This window comes from Mercurialis annua, linkage group LG1-X, assembly GCF_937616625.2.
Source record: "Mercurialis annua linkage group LG1-X, ddMerAnnu1.2, whole genome shotgun sequence".
In the NCBI taxonomy this organism is placed as follows: domain Eukaryota; kingdom Viridiplantae; phylum Streptophyta; class Magnoliopsida; order Malpighiales; family Euphorbiaceae; genus Mercurialis; species Mercurialis annua.
The window spans coordinates 7,842,611-7,851,216 of record NC_065570.1 but is presented as its reverse complement, the minus strand read 5'-3'; the positions used below and the strand labels follow the sequence as shown (position 1 = coordinate 7,851,216).

At 30.8% G+C, this 8,606-nt stretch overlaps 1 pseudogene; it reads right to left on the bottom strand.

Moving 5' to 3' along the window:
* Positions 1-2,048: 2,048 nt before the first annotated feature.
* On the bottom strand, positions 2,049-2,839 carry LOC126687991 (histidine kinase 2-like; annotated as a pseudogene).
* Positions 2,840-8,606: the final 5,767 nt, after the last annotated feature.

Sequence of the window (8,606 nt, the reverse complement as noted above, 5' to 3'; positions counted from 1 at the left end):
TTAGAATTAATTACAGTTAGAATACTACCTAAAATAAACTACTTATAGTACTATATACATATAATTATTTAGAGTACTAATTCGAATAAACTACTTTAATATTTAATAATTGTCATTTTAATTATTATTTAATCATAAAATTCTAATTAAGATAAATTTCTTTTAATAAATTATTCATGTAATTATTATTTAATATTTTCAATTTATATTCTCTATAAATAAGATAAACTACTCCTAATTAACTACTATATCAATAATTATTTGATATTTGATATTTAAATATAATTTATAATTATAAAAATAATTATTAACTAAACATACATATAATATTTTGACGAGTCACACTACGAGTCACGTGTGAAACACGTAAAGCGACACTAGTATTTATTAAAAAAATTAAACATTAGCTATTATTATAGATTCTTACATTAGTTTCGATCGCGGCGAGAGAATTGTATTCTTCGCGTTTGCATAGAATCAGATAGCATCTAAAACCGTTGGTAATCGAATATGATAAGCAACCTCTATGTCAGAAGAATGTTGAGTAAGTATGACTCTTTGGTTGACAAGAATCTTTAAGCAGATATGCACGTCTCACTTCATCTCTAATATTGATTTCGTATTTATCAATCGAAATCGGCTTTGCAGAATCCGCAATTGTTCTGGACATACTATTTTATATTGTTATCAAGAATCAAACTCAACACATGCTCTTTTCTCTCTCAAAATTGTATCCAAATTATTTTCTCTATCACAAGAGTTGACATGTTTTGGTGTTTTATAACAAATTTATCAATAACCTAAATAAAACTATTTTAATTGTTTTCATCAAGTTGTTTTTTCTAAATTCATAAAATATTCAAATAACAATATTCATCAATTATTTATCAAAAAAATAAAATAAAACGACAATAACTAAAAATACTCACTTGTCGTAGTCTATCTACTTCTTTAGATTTTTCATAAGTAAATCAAGTTTAAAAATCTACAAAAATCAAGTTAATATAGGTATTCTATAATATTATTATAAATATATAAATAAGATTAATTATATAAATAAAATTTTAAAATAAAAATACTTACTCAATATTGGGGATTGTTTGATTTTAGAGGATAATTTGGAATTAGAGAAATAAATTTGGAAAATTTGAAAATTAGGGTAGAATTTTGAAAATTAGATCATGAAAATTAAATGAAAAATTTAGAGTATAGATAGATTAGTGAAAGAATTGATGAAATTAATTAAGAGTTTAATAAAGAATTTGATAGTGGGATTTGATGAGAATAATTAATTTTCATTTGTTATTAATACTGTTAAGTAAAGAACAAACGGACAAAGTAAAAACGTAATTGGACAAAAGTGCTTTTCCGTTTGTGCTATTCGTTTTAAACAATAATGGGCCAAATTGGCCTCTCTCTCTTTTTATTAAAACCTAAAAAAAGATGCATAAAGCGTCTTTTTCCCCAACAAGCAACAGCCCCTAGCTGCTGTTTAGAGTTTGTTTGGGAGAGAAGGCATTAAAGTAAAGTACGGGTTTTTAAAATAAAATAAAGTACCATAAGAGACTGTAAAGGAAGGTAAGGGTTGTGCATAATCCTTCCATGTTTGGGAAAATAATAAAGTAAATGAAGGGTTTATAAAAAAAATCAGTTAAAAATAATCCAACACCCTAATATGGGGGGTTGGCATATGAGGGTTGAGGGGGTTGGGAAATATTTTTCAACCCCTCAAAACCTTTAAAAAAAATTTGCCAAACAGGGGTTGAAATTTTACAACCATTCCCTTCCTTTTCTTTTTCAACCCCTAATCCAAACAATATGTTATTTTCAGCCATGGCTGAACAACTTGAAGCTTCCTCCGCTTCAACATGCTCCGGTCCCGATCCTTGTGCTTTCTGATGGCAGTCCGGGCTCGATCCTACCCGAGCCTATGGCTAGTTCCGCCACTGGTCATATATCTTGGGAAATTCTAAATTGATGAATTTTCATAATACTATTTCCAGCTTTTGAGATCATGTCTTTAAAGTTATTTCATCATATAATTGTCTTTAATAAACTGAGATTATCAAAAAAATTAAATTTGAAGTTTGTGAAAGTGTGACACATTCTAGAGCGGAAGCTATATTTGCAGCTATTTTCAGTCTTTAAAGGTGATATATTGTGATTTCAGCTCGAGTACTTCTTTGGTCAATTATCAATATCTTTCCACCCTCTGAAGTCCAAAACATCATTATAAGGCTACAATTTCGTATCCATAGACCTCAAGTCTCCTTTTCTAAAAACAACTATGAATATAAAGATAGTATTGGTGCCAGCTTCACTAAGAAATTCGATCTCACCACCCATGAGATTAACTAGACATTTGCTGATGCTCAAGCCTATTATAGTATTACTATAGATTTGAGAGGTGGAACTGTTTGCCTACATAAATAGCATGAAAATATGGCTTTGTGCATCCACCGGTATTTCCACTCATGTATCTTCAATAGTAACTTGTAATGTAATTATTCCCAATTTTTCCATTATATATTTGTTATTCAACTTTTTAAAGTTCGCCCAACTTTTCCATCTTTCGAACATAGGATATCCATTTAATGTGTTATCAATTTTATTTGGCTTGTGTCGAACTAAACCTTAAGCCTTCTTTTCATCTTTGTATCTCTTAAAATTAAATAGGTTTTTATTTCTTTTGCACATGAACTGAGACAAAGATGCGTCCATTCTCTTGTGTGAACTTTACTGAATTCCCAACAAGGTTTATAATTATCTGACGTAACCGTCCAGGATCACCGATAACCACTTCAGGCACCTGACTGGAGATATAAGCGGCCAATTCAATTTTTTTTGTATGGCATCCAATATGAGACCATCATTATAAACAACAAAAATGAGTATAACTTCTAAGTAGACATGTTAGCGGGCTTGGGTACCCGCTAGGCCCACCCAGTCCCGTACCCTTAGGGCCGGGCTTGAACATTGATTTTTGGTTACAAGCACGGCCTGAGCCCGCTATTTTGTAGGCGGGCTTAAGCTTATATTTTTATTAACTTTACATGTAGGCAAGGAAAAGCCCGACCTAAACCCGCAAAAATAGAATGCAAGGCTTGGGCTTATTTAAAAAATGAAAAAGTCTGGTAGGCCCGGCCCGAGCTTGCCCATGAACAAGTCTACTTCCATATGATTGGATTTCAAAAGCGTAAATGGAGATACAAGATGCTCTTGCTCGTAAAATGTTATCATGATCCTCCTTTCTAGACATCATATTAATAGAGACAATATGTGAAATTGTTCCTTCAAAAATTATTAGAGGCGCATATTCGTCTTGATTGGGTGCAAGATCCAATTTTTAAGTATTACATTCCTGAATAAAGGTTTGGTCATCAGTCTACATTTTTATATGGTCCACCCATGCCGCTTTTTAAACTCCTCTCTTTCTAAATGTACAACTTTTAAAGCGTATGCAACACCACTAGTCATCAGTCTCGTAAAATCTGTTCTCTAAGTGTATTCGCCAATTTTTTTTCTAATCAATGGTAGAAGGATGTTTTCCATGGTGAAAACTAGATACAAGAATAGCTAATGCGTGAACATGGTTTAAACTCATATTAGATAAGTGCTCGCTCATCACACATATTGCTAACTGTCTTTTTCTCTCTTCGAGATTATTTTTTCGTTCGAGTGCCAAAACAACCAAATAGAGATAAAATCACTAATAAGGAAAAAAATATAGAGAAGCTTCTTCCTCCACTTTCCAACACCTTTAATAGGACTATGGGATAGTCGTTGCTGCTTCAACTATAGAAATTGGTGACACGGATTAACAACCTTTATCTCTGTCTCAGTTCCTTTATATTAAAATGAAATCAAAATGGATATTGTTGCACTTCACGCTTCGCCTTTTCTGCACCACTCAGAACTTGGCTGGATCAACAAGATACACAGCACTAGCATTCACCGACGTTTTCTAGGACTATGTCCGCTAAGCCACTTTATATTAAAAAAATCTTGGATCCTTAGCATCTAAAAAATAAAACTGGCCGATAAGTAGTGCTCCATTTTTCCTATAGCGATGACTGTACTGTACAAACTAGAGCCTACTTCTTTATCTGTAAGAATTTTGGCTAGCCTGTTGATTCTCTCTTGAGCCTAATCCATTACCACTATTTTGGAACACTTGTGGCGATGTACTTAATTTCTAAAGCAAATTGGAACCTGTTAATTGTGAACAAGAAGATGTGTGTATGTGTTATGTATTTGGAGGAGATGACTGCGCCAGTGCCCCTATGGATTTAGTCCTTTATTGGCTTGGGATAATCAACCTCAGTGGCAGAACTAGGATTTGTTTCCAGCCCGGGTTAAACAACATGCAATTAATAATATATGAATTCATTTGTACAAGATTTATCTATACTATATATAAAAGCATGAGGGAGGGAGGGGGGAGACAGACACATTTACGCTAATGTCCTTCTTACTTAGCAAAACATAATTATTAATTAAAATATTATTAAGATAATCATTAGAATTAATTAGAGTTAGAGTACTAACTAAAATAAACTACTTATAATACTATATACCATAGTTGTTGAATCGAGATTCGAATCGAGAATCGAAATTCTAATTTTTTGAATCGAGAATCGAATCGTAAGATTCGTTTAAACTGATAATACTCATTATAAATAAAATATACTATATAAAAATAAATTATTATTTTAAAGAACTATAAAATAAATATTATACATCAATTAATTTTTAATATATAAAGTAAAAATGTTAATGAATATAAAATTATGAACTTTTTGGCTTTCTTTATTTGAAAGTTACTATTTTTATCTCAAGTTTGTAATGAATTTTTTGACAAAATCTGTTTACATGTCAAAAAGTAAAAGACATGTCACATCAGTCAGACTCTAGCCACACTACTCTCCTTATTTTGTGCTTTTTTTTAATTTTTTCTATTTTTATGTAACTTCATCTTCAACCTTTACTCTATCTCTACAATTTTTCTTCTTCTTTTGTGTTCTTTTTTTTATTCTACCTCTAAACCAAGTCTCATCAGCTTCTTTTTTATACAGAGTCTCTTGCAAACAAAGTTTATATAGTCAGAACAAGTTTTTTTCACATTTTCTAAAGCTTTTACAAGAATCGTTTGAATCGACCGAGTCAGTCCGAGTCTAACGATTCAGGTCCGATTCTAGCCTCATTTCGATTCTCCTAGTAGATTCGACTCGTTTTGCGGCTGACTCGACTCGACTCAGATTAGTCGACTCGACTCAGACGAGTCGACTCGTGACTCGTCCGAGTCTAACAACAGTGCTATATACAGATAATTATTTAGAGTACTAATTCGAATAGACTACTTTACTATTTAATAATTGTTATTTTAATTATTATTTAATCATTTAAAATTCTAATTACAATAAATTACTTTTAATAAATTATTCATGTAATTATTATTTAATATTTTCAATTTATATTCTCTATAAAGAAGATAGACTACTCCTAATTAACTACTATATCAATAGTTATGTGATATTTGATATTTAAATATAAATTATAATTATTAACTAAACATACATATAATATTTTGACGAGTCAGACTACGAATCATGTGTGAAACACGTAAATCGACACTAATATTTATTAATAATTAAATATTAGCTATTATAATAGATTATTACACTAGTTTCGATCGTGGCGAGACAATTGTGTTTTTCGCGTTTGCATAGAATCAAATAGCATCTAAAATCGATGTCAATCGAATATGATAAGCAACCTCTATGTCAAAAGAATGTTGAGTAAGTATGACTTTTTGGTTGACAAGGATCTTTAAGCAGATATGCACGTCTCACTTCATCTCTAATATTTATTTCGTATATATCAATCGAAATCCGCTTTACATGATACGCAATTGTTATGTACATATTATTATATATTGTTATCAAGAATCAAACTTAACATATGCTCTTTTCTCTCTCGAAATTATATCCAAATTATTTTCTCTATCACAAGAGTTGACATGTTTTGGTGTTCTATAACAAATTTATCCATAACCTAAATAAAACTATTTTGATTTGTTTTCATCAAGTTGTTTTTTTAATTCATAAAATATTCAAATAACAAAATTTATCAATTATTTATCAAAAAAATAAAATAAAACAACAATAACTAAAAAAACTTACTTTTTGTAGTCTATCTACTTCTTCGATTTTTCATGAGTAAATCAAGTTCAAAAACCTAAAAAATCTAGTTATTCCATAATATTATAAACAAATAAATAAAATTAATTATATAAATAAAATTTAAAATAAAAATTCTTACTCAACATTGGAGATTGTTTGTTTTTAGAGGAAAATTTGGAACTAGAGAAATAAAGTTGGAAAATTTGAAAATTAGGGTAATTTTTTTGAAAATTAGATGAAAAATTTAGAGTATATATAGATTAGTGAAAGAATTGATGAAATTAATTAAGAGTTTAATAAAAAAGTTGGTAGTTAATTTTCGTTTGTTATTAACACTGTTAAGCAAAGAACAAAAGGGACAAAGTAAACAAAGTAATTGGACACAATTGCTTTTTCCGTTCGTGTTGTTTGTTTAAAACAACAATGGGCCAAATTGGCCTTTTTTTTATTGAAACCTAAAAGAAAAAGACGCATTAAGCGTCTTCTTCCCCAATAGACAACAGCCCCTGGCTGCTGTTATTTTCAGCCATGGCTGAATAGCTTGAATCTTCCTCCGGCTTCAACATGCTCTAGTCCCGATCCTTATGCTTTTCGATGGCATTCCGGCTCGAGCCTACCTGAGCGTATGGCTAGTTCCGCCCCTGATCAACCTAGTATCACTTTTCATCATCCATTGAAAGAGTTCAAGTGAAATAGTGTGGTAGAGGTCATGCTAAAGTTTCCAAAGGTTTTTCTCCTGCTACAACCATAAACCCCGATGAACACGGTGAACTATTATCCAGTGGTTTAGTCGATAACGTGATTATGAAGCCTCTTTTAGTAAAGAAGCTCAAAATTTCAATTTTCTCTACTTTAATTTCTTAATCAATATCATTGATGTATCCATTGGCGGCAATCTGAGTTTGATTGTTGTTAGAAATATAGGTGGTGGAAGAGTAAACATCGCCTTTTAAAGAAGGGGAAATCGTTGAAGCTTTACAGATGGTGGAAAGAAACAATATTTTTTGTTGGAGGATAAAGCGTGAGTAAACATTTTGGTCTTTTGTAATTATGTTCAATTTGATAGTTTTGAAATACAACATTTTTAAATGCTGAAAAATAAGTTTTCACATTTTACTAGTATTTCTGTAAAAAATTACAAAGAATAATGCCAAACTATCAAGATTACAATCACGAAGTCCTTAGGTTTATGAAATACTGTTTTTTTCAACATTTATATTTTTACAATCTCTACTAAATTGACTTGCCGCCTGATTCACTCTTCTTCCTTTTTGATTTTTGGTTTGATTGCCGCGCAACTTGAGCATTTTCACCAAGTAAAGTGATAAAAGATATTCCAAAATTTAGCCCGAAAAAAATACTAATCAAACCGCACTTCATTAAACAGAACAACCATCAATTTGAAAAAAAATATTTACAGGTTTTGAGAGCATGTGTTACCTTTAGATAAAAGATTAAAACAAACTATTAAAATGAAAAGCAAATACCTGACATTGGCGACGGGACAAAAGTAAAGATTATGTTGCAATCGTCTATTACATCGTCGAAAGGTGGGACATCCATGCTTCATTTTCTAAAACAAAAAACCCGTTGTTATAGACTAACATAAATTACATCCAAACCTAAAACAAAATATTACCGTATTTGGAAGATGATCCCAATAGGTCTTCAAGTCCACGTTAAGCTCCTTCTTCTCCGGTTCATTTTTGCCATGAGCATCCCATATACTAACAAGTTCCCCCCATGACTTTTGCACTCCTTCCATCCCCATACATGTGCACTTATAAATTATATTTTGAAAACACTTGTCTGATATTTTTTGAGGTTTAATTTTCCCACGATGCGTTAATTCTACGCAATCTTTATAAAACTCCATATTTTTCATTTCTTGAGTCCATTCATTAGCACTTGCAGCTTTAGAACGTTTCGTTGTCTATTAAACAAAAAGATTATAAAAATTTAATTGAAATAAAAACAATCATACAACAACAAGAAAAAGAGTAGAAATATCTTAACTTTGCTCATGACGATCGCGAAGGAAGCAACAATAATTAACAGAAATACTGAAAATAGAAAAGTTAAGAAAGGAAGCAGTCGGAAGAGAAGAGAATACAGAAAATGGAAAGAAACAAAATAAACGGAAAAATAGAAATACAGAAAATATAAAAGTTAAGGAAAACTAGCTCTTATTGAGCTGGTGATTTATAGATTATAGTTGAAGTCGAAGAATTTCAAAAGTTACTTTGTTGAAGAATAAATGAGTTTGATGAAGAGTACATGAGTTAATGAGGCATAGAATATTAGAGGGTAGGTCATTTTTTGTAAATCTTGGCATTAAGTGCTGCTAAGATAATAGGTAATCTAAATACAGATGAATTAAACGAAGAAAAAAATGAAAAATAAGTAACGAAATTGTAACTAGGT